Source organism: Tribolium madens, unplaced genomic scaffold (assembly GCF_015345945.1).
Source record: "Tribolium madens isolate multiple individuals breed KSU strain unplaced genomic scaffold, Tmad_KSU_1.1 Scaffold_7;HRSCAF=85;Tcas5.2_LG10, whole genome shotgun sequence".
Classification (NCBI taxonomy): Eukaryota; Metazoa; Arthropoda; class Insecta; order Coleoptera; family Tenebrionidae; genus Tribolium; species Tribolium madens.
The window spans coordinates 1,157,841-1,170,616 of record NW_025401050.1 but is presented as its reverse complement, the minus strand read 5'-3'; the positions used below and the strand labels follow the sequence as shown (position 1 = coordinate 1,170,616).

Below are 12,776 nucleotides of genomic sequence, written 5' to 3'. Positions count from 1 at the left end.
CTTTGATTTTACGCCAAAATTGAAAAGGAAAAAAGTTTTTGCTTTACTTGAAACCAGCAAATCTGTAATTAAAACTTCATTATTCTAACTCACTAGAAAGAAAAGTTCATTTTTCTTTTGATTTTGGACTTAGAATAACTTTTCTCAGCTCACAGTTCGCCGTTTTTCCAAACTCACCGCATATAAGACAAATATTAGCATTTACGTCCTTGTCCTTATCATCACTACAGTCATCACTACAGTCACTAGCAGAGTCTTCTTCATGCTTTTGTTAGTTTGGTCTAACACACTTTTTTCTTGGTTGAATTCTATCAATCAGACTGATGTTTTCATCTTCACTAAACACTTTACGCTTAGTGCCTTTATTAGTTTTCTTCCTTTTTAGTTTGCTTGTTTTCCAATTTTACCTTCATTGGTGTAGAAGTAAAAATTTCTGAATGTTGTTTTTTGTTGTTATTTTTTTACACTTCTTGCTTGAGGCGTTGTCTTTTGAACACCCAGGTAGAGGAATTATATCGGCAAATGATATCTCATGTTCATGTACATTAGCTTCTTCTCCTTGCTCTTGATTATCTTTTTCTATATTCTGCTCTTCAATGCCTTAGTTTTCGGAATCTTCCTGGCTCTTTTCTTTTTCTCTGTCTTTTATAAAACCCTCAGCTGCAGCAAAGTCTTCTAAAGTAAAATGATCTGGATTTACAGGAAAAATTCCTGTGCTTTCAAAGCCTTTAATGGCTTTAACTGGTGTAGCAACACGTCCAAAGGCATTTTGAAAAATTTCCGCTATTTCGAAAGTTGTTATTCTCTCATGTGGATGGCTTCTTAGATAATTTCCACATTCAACATTATACGCCGATTTCAAAGAAGAATAAAATGCCACATCCAGTGGCTGAAGGCGATGAGACGTATGTGGTGGAATAGTTAAAACTACAATTCATTTCTCTTTACAAAAATTATACGCCTCCAATGTGCAGTGACTTGAGTGGTTATCAATTATTAATAAAACTGGATCCTCTTTTGAAGGCTTTACAACAGCACAAAAATGTTGGAGCCATTCTAGAAATAATTGTTCGTTTATCCAACCATTTTCTGAACAACGGTAGAGTGCACCAGGTGGTCCATTTTTCTTTAATTCTGGTTTCATTTTCTTACGCGCATATATCAGTAGAGGAGGAACATAGAATCCAGAGGCACTTATACAGCACATGATTGTAATAGTCTGTCCTCTTTCCGCGCTTGTAATAAAACCCACTCTTTTCTGACCCTTTTCCGCAAGTATTTTTGCTGGATTTTGGACAGTAGTTATCCCTGTTTCGTCCGCATTAAATATTTTAAACGGGGAAAATCCATGCTTGTCCAGAAGAGTGTTCAGGTTGGAGAAAAACAAATCTACTTCCTTTTTGTTGAATGCAGAAATGCGATTTATACTCGTTGCTTCTGGCTTCCTTAAGCTAATATTCGGATTTCTTTTGAGAAACCCGGCGAGCCAAACTGTACCTGCTATTTCCTTGGCAGTAGAAAATGGGTGTTTTAATTTTTTCTCTTCGGCATACTTGAAGGCACATTTTTTAATTTCAGTGGGAGATATGCCATAAAAATGTTTGGACAGTGCTATAACTTGATTTGCTAAAGCTTCTTGTTCATCTTTTGTGAAAACACACCTACGCCCCATTGAAGCCTCAGATACATTATTATTTTTAAGTCTTTTTTGCAGTGTTGTTCTGGGAATGTTGAATGTTCTTGCAACATCTCGCGTACTTCTGCCATTCCTTATTGCCTTTAAAGCAGCAGTAAGCTGTTCAGAAGTCCAGAAGTCCAGCTACACTTTTGTGTAATTCTTTTGTAGGTACGTGGCATTTGTCATAAAAAAACAACCTCATAAAAAAATTTAAATTTTACATTGTCGTTTCGGGGTAATAGTGGCCGGCCCGCATTGCTCCAAAGCACGTGGCCAGTATTACCCCAAATTGCGTTTTTGCGTTATTTATGAATAACACTTGGATCATCGCAAATAATCAGTAAAACACTACATTATCTAAAACTACACATGCAGTTGCATAATTTGTATAGAAAATTGTGTTACCTAAACTTTAATTTATTATTTTAACTTACCTTTAAAATGACAAGAATGATACTTCAAACTGTACTCAATTTCACTTTCTCAAAATTTTCTATATTACCGACGTAGCAACGCGACCATTTTCAGTATATCGTGAACTACGTGTCTATAGATGGCGTACGAATATTAAAAAGAAAATAATAATATTACACAGTTTAAAATACTGAATGGCCACTATTACTCCCGCGGCCATCATTCCCCCACTCACTCTCCCCTACGCTTTTATGCTTTTATCAGCTATAATTCTCAACAGTCAAAACAAAATGCACAAACGCATCTGATAAGAAAAAAAAAGGAAAAAAATGTTAATATGTTTTTAATTAATTTTCATGTTTATAATAATAATACTTTATACTTTATTAATTATTATGTTATTGCATATATGTGCTTACATTCGTCATTATAAGTATAAGCAAATAATAAGCGTACTTAGATAAAAGTTAAAAAAATAAATAAATAATTTAGCTCTTTGCACATACACTCACAAACAATATACAAATTTAAAAACAAGACATCACATGACACTCTAAAAATTCATCTACTCGTATGCTATAAATAGCTTGCACCCGTGACTTCGTCCACGTAGATTTTCGATATAAACTTTTGTTAATTTCAAAGGTGGAATGTAAAGTTAGTCTGTTTATCTATTTTTTTCTTGATTCATCAACTCAAAACAATGCGGGAGCAGAGGGCCGATTTTTAAGAAAATGATGAAAGCACGTTACAAACGCTTACACCCCGTTTCACCTCGTTGAATTTTTGACTACATCCTCAAAAGTCAAAATTTTAGATTTTATGTTTATAATTTCGTTTAAATATTTGCACCCTATTTCTTCCCGTATAGGTTGGTTTTTGAAAAGTGCCTGATTAGTGCACTTCACTCTCTAAGAATTATATTTTCCAAATTTTATCTTCGTTTAAACGTGTACACCCTATTTCACCCCCTTAGAAACCGATTTTTAAAAATCTCGTCTTAGTGCAGCTTTACAACCGCCAAAGAACATATCTTCCAAATTTTATTTTCTATCTTTGTTTAAGTATTGACAAGCCATATAAATATATTTTCAAAAAAAAAACCTTCCTTAGTGTTCCTCTACACCCTCCAAAGAATATGTTTCCTAAATTTTTTGTTTTTATCTTCGTTTAAATGTTTACACCCCGTTTCGCCTTTCTTAAAAATTGATTTTAAAAAAATCCTTCCTTAGCGAACCTTTACACACTCTAAGGAACATATCTTCCAAATTTCATGTTTCTATCTTCGTTTAAATATTTCCACCCCATTTCACCCCCGTAAAAATTGATTTTCAAAAATCCTTTCTTAGCGGACCTGTAAACCCTCTAAAAAACATATCTTCTAAAGTTCATGTTTCTATTTTCGTTTAAACGTATACACCCCGTTTTACTCCCTTTCTTAAGGGAGTATACTTATTACTTTTTTAAATTCTCGTCTTAGTGCACCTTCACAACCGCTAAGGAACAAATTTTCCAAAGTTTTTTAAAAATTGGTTTTGAGTTACGATGGCTTATGTAGGGCCTAAAATACAAAAACAATGAAATTTTTTTTTATTGAATAAACAATATTATTACCAAAACTTAGACCCTCAGTAATTTACAATAATATTAAACAGTTCCTTGATTTTTTATTAACAATCAAAGATTCAATGCAATTTTTCTCAAGACTGTAAATTTTGAGTTAGTTACTTTTCGATGGTAGAGTGATATATAATCCACTTTTATACGTTAGCAATTTCCAAGAATAATTTTGGAGCTAAATCATTGTAGTATGGTGTTTGGTTGGTTGAAGTTAATAAAATATTAACTTAACAGAGCGATTAAATTTCTTTGAACGTAGGACCTCAGCCAACCCGTGAGATCAATCGGTTGAAGGAGAGTAAGGTGCAGTCAATTAAAAATGCATTTAATTATTAAATTAATGTATTTGGAATAAAATAAAAATGGTTAACACAATATAAGTGAATAATACAAAAAGGGTAAATAAATGTTAAGCGGAAACAATTGTCTAAAATTGGGGATATTCCTATTTTAGACCTTATCAAAGTCATAATACAAAACTGAAACTATTTTCTAACAACAAAGGCATTAATGTTTTAAGAGACATTATTACATTTAAACGGAAATTGCACAAACTATGGACTTTAACGAAATTAGGAAAAACAACCAAAATGTATTTATTATTTAATTTAGAAAAACATTGTAATTGCTTATCTATGCATCGTATGACACCTCTGGTTTTCACATGTCAACTTAACACTCTGATAAGAAACAAACGTTAAATGAAACTAATATCTTAAATCTAACTTGGGGTTTGTGAATCGTTACCAGAGACCAAATCTTTGTCGTCATTACTTTGACTCGTGAACCTATCCATCTTTCAACACGGTTATTTTTTCAAGTTCATCCCGGCCCAGACGCTTTAGTTTAGTAAAACATTACTTAAATAATTTAGAAATTTTGATAACGGCTTCGTTCGAAAATCCACAACAAAATCATAATATGGTACGGCATGGTAAGTCGGAGCAACGTGAACAGTCAAAGGAAAAATAAATCAAAACTTACAGCTCATGACTATGCAATAGAACAATCAGGCTGCTTTGGGCTGATAGCTTCTGGCCTCAGATGGTGGCACAGGATGTTTTGGCAGCTTCTTCTTCAATTGACACAACTAGTCTGATTCGACTAGACGACAGATTTTTGACTGATCTTCTAGCGATATTCGCGCTTCCTTTTTATAGGGCGAATAAGACGTCATCTCTTGCGATGAGTTCTTTCCAGTGCACAGGGCAAGGACAGTCTAGCGCGAATATTTAGTGAATCATAAGAATCATAAAACGCACTTAAGATTTTAAGTCTTCCGCGAAAAACTCGTCGCCTGCTCTAATTGTGTTTACGTTATGAATTCCGAAGAGTCTGTGTTATTGACCGCAATTTAACTTCATAGGTTTGGTCTCTTTACAATATCAACTTTAAGTCTTTAAAAAGAACATCAAGGGCTTTTTAGCCCATCACAAAAGAAAATAATGTTTTCTTGTTTAAAAAAATTGGAGATAGCCATGACATTCTAGAAAAAGACGATTTTGCACTAGCATACATGAATAATGAAATGAAATATATGCTTACTACTTATGGGCCACGAATCATTTGTATGGATGGAACACATGGGACCAACCCATACAATTTTGAGTTGACAACAATTCTTGTATTAGATGACCAACATATGGGACACCCTGTTGCCTTTTTAATTTCAAATAGGAAGGACACTACAATACAAGTAGTTTTACTTAAAGAAATAAAAAAAAATAATTGGTACTACTTTGATCCCAGATTACCTCATGACAGATGACACTCCCATATATTTCAATGCTTGGTGTAATGTTATGGGCACTGTGCCACATCGGCTTCTGTGCACCTGGCACATTAAAAAAAATGGGCAATACAGTGTAAATCCAAAATTTCGGACCCTCAAAAAAGAGACAAGATTCAACAAGACCTCAATGGTTTACTAAAAGAAACTGATGAGATTGAATTTTTGTGCCTAAAAAACAATTTAATACAGTACCTACAACTTAACAATGAATATTCATTTTTACAATATTTAAATACATATTATTTGCAAAATGAAGAGCGTATAGCGACCTGGGCACATTGTTATAGAAAAAATGCAGGCATCAACACTAATATGCATCTAGAAGCTCTCCATAAAAATTTGAAATATAATTATTTTTCTGGGAAAACAGTTCAACGATTAGAAACTTGCCTGGATGCATTAGACAAGCTTATTATAGATAAGTCTTGGAAAAGAATTACTTCAATTTTACGACCCACAGCTACTCATCGAGATCTTCTTGAGAATAAATTCCATAAACGTGCAATGGAGATGAATTTTGACGCAGTTGCAATACAAACTACAAACAAATTTCTTGTCCACTCACAGTCCAAAGTTGATTATTATGAAGTTATTATTAGTCGATGAGATTTGTAGCTGTCGAAGTCTCTATTGTCAGCTCTGTAAAGCTTGCATTCATCGTTTCAAGTGTTCATGTTATGAAGCGTCCATAAAAAATAATTTTTGTAAACACATGCATTTGGTTGCAATGTATATTACCCAAAAATGTACTGAGGATATTGCTAACTTGTCACAAGAAGAAGAAGATCTACAACCTGACAGTGTAGAAGAGCTCCACATTGATGTACCGTCTGCTGCTGAAATTAGCTTAAACCAGGAAGTCACATTACGCATTGCTGAAATTTCTGAAAGAAGCATTACGAATATCAATAATATACAAGAACAAAGCAACAAGACATTCGCCTCAATTATGAGTCAGTGCGCCAGTAGTGATGATTATGATTACGTGCTCAAAAGTTTAATACAAATTAAGTCATATTTTAACAAAGTAGACTTACCTCAAACCAGAGTGACAAAAAGAAAAATTGAAAAACAAACTTTTTTTCCGAGTAAAAAACATTAAGTTACTTTCTAAATTATTAACAGATTTATTTTGTTACGTTGTTTTCAATACATTGCTTCTAGTATTTGATTATAAACTTTTTTGTTGATAAAAGGTTGACAGACATCATATTATTACTGTCAAAAGTCAATTGCATGTCAATTAACAAGTAAAACTTTTTGCGCATGTGCTGCACGTTTGATATTTAGACAAAGCTCAGAAATTGTCAACTCCTTCCCTATCTAATGCATACGCACGATGAACAGCGAGAAACTACCGAGAATTGTGGAAGGCACACGATAAACATAAAACCCTATTTCACCCCTTTAGAGAACGATTTTCGAAAAATCCCTTCTTAGCGAACCTCTACACCCTCTAAGGAACGTATCTGTCAAATTTCATGTTTCTAGCTTGTGTGGTTTAGGTTGTGCGTTGTCTGTCAGTCAGTGTCAATCACGGAACTCTTTTATATACCAGGTGAATAAAAAGTATGGAACCAAACGTTTTTTGCTTAAACTGTTTATTTTTTGAAAAAACTAATTGATGAGTGATAAAGTACTATAAAAATGTGATGATTTAACAAGAATAAAATTTTTCGAAATTTCCTTTTGTATTTGAGTTCTACAAAAAAAAATATTTTTTTAAATGGCAACCCACTATAAAATCATTTTTCTCATAAAAGCTATACTCTAAGGATTACAACTATCTGCTTTATATTAAATTTTTTACGAAAAAATTTTTTCACATAAATTGCAGTTTTGACAAAAAAATCGCATAACTCAAAAACAAAACAAAATTTCGTTCTGAAAATACAATCACATTTTTTTATATTACTTTAATTTATATTAATTATTATTTTCCAGAGGCAAATGATTAAAAATAAAACCGCTTGGTTCCATACTTTATATTCACCCTGTATGTCGTAATCATTGGGCGTAATACGTTATTCCGCGGAAAGCCTAGTCTTTGGCCGTACTGCCGGCAGAAGCTGTAATCAAATGAATATTCCTTTGTTTGACTGAAATTTTATGTCATTTCAGAGATTGCCCACTTAATTTTAGTCAAACAAAGTAACCGGTTAAACCAGTACATGTTACAGCGTTTGACGGAAGTCTATTTAGTCATTTACTGAAAAGTCTTGAAATGTTTGATACTTTCTGTAGAAATGTAAATTTTTGGTAGAAGAAAAGAAAAGCCAAAAAACTAAAATATTTTTATTGTAGCAAAATATTTGTTTCGTTTATTTGGAATAATGTAAACATAATATTATAAAATCATACAAAAAACGTTAAATACATGACCTAAACAACAGATAAAAATATATTTTTTGCCTTCAGGTAAATTAAACAAAAATAAAAATATATTCTGTTATAAGTGTTACATATTTATTATTATTGTTATATATTTATTATTATTATTATTACTATTCATTATTTAGCGTTAGGATTTATTATTTGTCAGTTATTAATTATTACGTTTTACTATTTTCTAGAACATTTCCTGACTCACTGGTTTTTGTTAATTCGTTACCCAACTTTTGTAAATCTCTGTCTGTACCTTGGCAGCAAGCTGTACCTTGGCTAAGCCGATATATTTTTTGTCAATGATGATTCGTACAACTTCTTACTCAACTTGTGTCGAGAGGCCAGTTCGGCATTAGATCTTGTACTCGTCGGATGAACGAACAATAAAATTTATATACAAGATATTGTTTTATTTATTCAATCCGGAACAATTCTTTAGAAATCTTTTGCAGCCTAAAACATGTATGCTGAAATAAAGGTGTATTTTGAGGTTAGAAGTCTTTTACCTCCTTCATTACTTCATAATTTCACGGTTTTTTGGCATCTTTGTTTTTCAAATAATTGAATAAATAAAACAATATCTTGTGTATAAATTTTATTGTCCGTCATCCGACGAGTACAAGATCTAATGCCGAACTGGCCTCTCAACACATCAGTTGTGTAAGAAGTTGTACGAATCATCATTGACAAAAAATATATCGGCTTAGATGACTAATCGCTGCCAAGGTACAGATAGAGATTTACAAAAGTTGGGTAACGAATTAACAAAAACCAATTAGTCAGGAAATGTTCTAGAAAATTGTAAAACGTAATAATTAGTAACTGAGAAATAATAAATCCTAACGCTAAATAATGAATAGCGATAATAATAATAAATGTGTAACAATAATAACAAATATGTAACAATATAATAACAAATATGTAACAATATAATAACAAATATGTAACAATATAATAACAAATATGTAACACTATAATAACAAATATGTAACATAATATTCATTTAATTTATCATAAAACAAACTCTTATGATTATCCATTTTCCAACAATTACTAAATGTTACGGCCCGAAATACTACACAATAAAATTTCAAGCCTTCAGCAAATGACTAAATACACTTCAAGCTTCAATAAAAATAGTAGTCGTGGATAAAGTATAGTATACTACTCGCGTATAATGGTTATTATACGCTCGTTGTATAATATACTATTATTTATACTATTAAAGTCATTGTTTATTTTGTTTATTTAAGCAGCGCATTAAAACGTCAATAATCGGCACATTAAACCAATATTTTTACTCAAAATTACAATAAAAATGATTATCGCATCAGATTCTAAAGTTCCTCAATCGGTATTTGAGCAACAATACAAATGTTATGATTTTGAACTGTTTCACATTCAAAATTCACGCTTCCGTAACTAAGTGTTTAGCGCAGGAATTAGACAAGGTGCAACAGATAATTTTGAAAAAGGTGTTTATCCATTAGTATGGCATCACTATCATCCAACGAACGTTCCACATCAGAAAGAACATCATAATGCACTTCTTCGCACAAATTATTTATTAATTTTTTCCTCAGAAAACGACTTGACACTCACAACACAATTTTTTTTCCAACTTTGTTTCTAAAAAACAAGTCATTGTCATGGTCGCCGCATAGGAATCAGGATAATCATGAAATTTGTAAATGTCTGACGATTTGATGACTGATATTTTTATCTTTAAAATCGAAAGGTTTATAAGGCAAAATCGAATAAAATGTTGTTTGTATTACACTCGCAGGATAAAGTGGCCGTTTAATTCGCTGTTATTAACGAGCGCGCTGCTGCGCAGCTTGCGCGGTTAAGCTATGGTTTCTTAGACCAGTGCGCAACGCACAACTGTTTGCGCGGCGCATAACTTACACACAAAAAGTGTAATCATTAAAAACCGGTGTCCGTCGGACTGAACTGACAATACTTTAATTATTATTAAATGTAGGAATCGCGTATGTAGGTACGTGTTATTAGAAAATGGAAGAAGTCACCAAAAAGCTAATTCTCTCCTCTTTATTATTCGAAGAAGAAGAGGAGGAAGAGTGTATGCTATTATTGGCTTGCAACAGAACAAATAAAAAAGTGGATAAAATATATTCTTCTCGAAAAACAGAAGGTGCATATAGCCTCACTGTGGAACGCCGGTTATTTGGAAACGAACAAAAATTTAGAGAATATTTTAGACTTTCGGTAGAGCTTTTTGAACGTGTTTTACAATATATAAGCGCCTGATATAACAAAACTGCCATGTAATAGATATAAACGTCCCATTTCTGTCGAAGAAAAACTAAGCGTTACTTTAAGGTAAGTAATATATTGTTAACAAAAACCAAAAACATGTTTGAAAAATAATCTGTCCTTTTTTGTTCTTACAACTGAAAGTTTGTGCATGTGTCAGAGGAAAAGATGTAGGAAGAATTGGTTGACGAAGAAGAGGGTCTAGTTGTATCTCTTGAATTAGGGTCAAAATTTGGTGGAACATATGATCCATATTCCTGCGTTTGCCATTCATTTTGCACGTTCGCAGACGGTGGTTGTGTGATACTATCAATTTCATATCGTGACACCAAACTCATTATATCTAATTTAATCTTAGCTTTCTGCATAGGTGAAAAAGTTGAAACTGTAGCAGCTATACTTTTAAAAAACATATCTATTGCTGGGTCAGACGATTTTTCTTCATGAGTCGAGTTTTTAACGTTATTAGTCATTAACTCTCGTAGAATAGCAGTTCTTTCAGCCCGACCTTTTTTAATTTCTTAAATGACCATGCATTTTTATCTTTTGAAATGCGAGCACAAACGAACAATTTTCATTTTTTATAAAATTTAACATTTCGACAAGTTTATCGCAATAGTGCACCGACCCGAGCAGACACTTCCGCGCGGTCAGCAACGATCAGCGGAATGTCTTAATTGGGTCATTATGCCAGCGACAAACAAACAATCATCGATATAGTTTTATAAAGTAAATTGGTCATTCGTCATTAAAGTAACCAACGTTTTAGATTTACTGTTTTAGTTTAAGTTGAAAATTGTATCCTAATCAAATTATTTTTATAATAAATCGAGTTTTTATAATAGTACAACAGCGTCTGTTATTTGCTCCACAACCCTTAAGCTTCGCCGAACATGGTCCTTCGAGCTTAAAAAGGTATTTAAACCTTTTGAACCTTCGCRGCGAAAAAGCAGTGATTTGTTCGTAAAAAAAAAATTCGCCGCGGCGTGTGATAAAACAAATCGCCGTGAGTGTTAGTGTAGTGCCAGTGCTACAAAATTAAAATAAAAAGTGGAGTGATAATCCATCACCTCATCAACGGTATCATGCCTACCATGGAGAAATCAACCAACTCCAAAGATTCTTTACCGGGACAACAGCGCCCTATCGAAGCTCAGCAGCTGCTAATCAAAGAGCAGAAAATACGGCTAGCTGAGCTAACCGAAAGTCTTTCCCAAATCCATTCAGATTTGGAAGGAGAGATATCCTTACCGGATATCAATAACTATCTCGAATACCTCAAGAAACGTTTCGAGATAGTTGAAAATATAAATGTGCAAATTCAGGTTCACGAAGAACAATTTGCGGACATATATTTCCAAAACAACATGTTCCAATCCATGAAGAAACAATACGACACTATTCTCAAGAAGTTAAATAACAGAGGTAGTGCGACTTCAWTTACAACGACGAATTCTAACGTCAAACTACCATTCCTAAAAATTCCCATATTCACGGGCAAGTACGAGGAGTGGACTSCATTCAAGGACATTTTCTCCAAAGTAATTCATTCTAATCAATCTATTAGCAATGTGGAGAAAATGCAATATTTGAAAACATCCCTAAAAGGCGAGGCTAACAGGGTGATTCAACATTTTTGTATCAGTGAGGCCAATTACGAAGCAGCGTGGGCCGAACTCAACAATCGGTACAACAACAAAAAGCTAATATCTTCAAAGCTTATCAACGCAATATTAGATCTTCCAAAAATACGTCAAGATTCGGTGGAAGATCTGAAGAACTTATACAGCACAACCAAAGAATGTTTAGAAGCATTAAACGTTCTAGGTGTYGACACCCAATCATGGGGACCCATGATTCTGACAAAAAAGTTGGATTCAAGGACAGCTGAGCTTTTTGAATCCTCTGTCACCGACCCGATGGAACTTCAAAGCTTGGATGAAATGCTCACTTTCATCATGAAGAGGTTCCAGGCGCTCGAAACAATGGCAGGATTACCAAAATACAACTATTACTCTACAGACAATGAGCGTTACGTAAGAAAACAGCCAAACTGTAAGTACMGCCATTTAAWTCACCATTTGTATCAATGCGCGAAGTTTAAAGCGTTGRRAAATAGTCAACGGTTTTACGCAGCAAAAGATTTGAAGGTCTGCRTAAACTGTTTGAACCATGAAAACACGATGAAATGCAATTCTCTGTCAAAGTGTAGTATTTGTCAAAAAAATCACCACACTCTTATTCACCGTGATTTTCCTTCAACTACCAATTCCAATTCCAAAACGGTTGCTGAAAATAAGCAACCTAAACCGAACGGTTCTACAAACAAAATTAATAGTCATCATGTGGCTAATCAAAAAAATACGACCGTTCTCGCGACCGCGATAATAAAGGTGAAAACAGCTCGCAACAGTTTCGAATATTTGCGTGCCTTAGTCGACCCAGGTTCTCAAGCATCTTTCATCACGGAAGAAGCGTCAAATGTTTTGAACATACCAAAACAAAAAATATGCTTGCAGTTTGCAAGCCAAGGGTCTCAAGCAATTATTCGTTAATAACAGAATTACTAGTCCTTCCAAAATTAACCTCAAGTGTCCCGAACGAAGAAAT

The 12,776-nt window shown here is 33.4% G+C and overlaps 1 long non-coding RNA gene across 2 annotated transcripts; it reads right to left on the bottom strand.

Moving 5' to 3' along the window:
* Window positions 1-4,111: 4,111 nt before the first annotated feature.
* On the bottom strand, window positions 4,112-6,838 carry LOC123009823. Of its 2 annotated transcripts, none has more exons than XR_006413039.1 (4): window positions 6,542-6,838; window positions 5,451-6,388; window positions 5,258-5,397; window positions 4,112-5,198 (listed from the first exon to the last, which is right to left on the bottom strand). It is a non-coding gene; the product is annotated as an uncharacterized LOC123009823 (long non-coding RNA). The 2 variants fall into 2 exon arrangements; XR_006413040.1 differs by having other exon boundaries at window positions 5,467-6,388.
* Window positions 6,839-12,776: the final 5,938 nt, after the last annotated feature.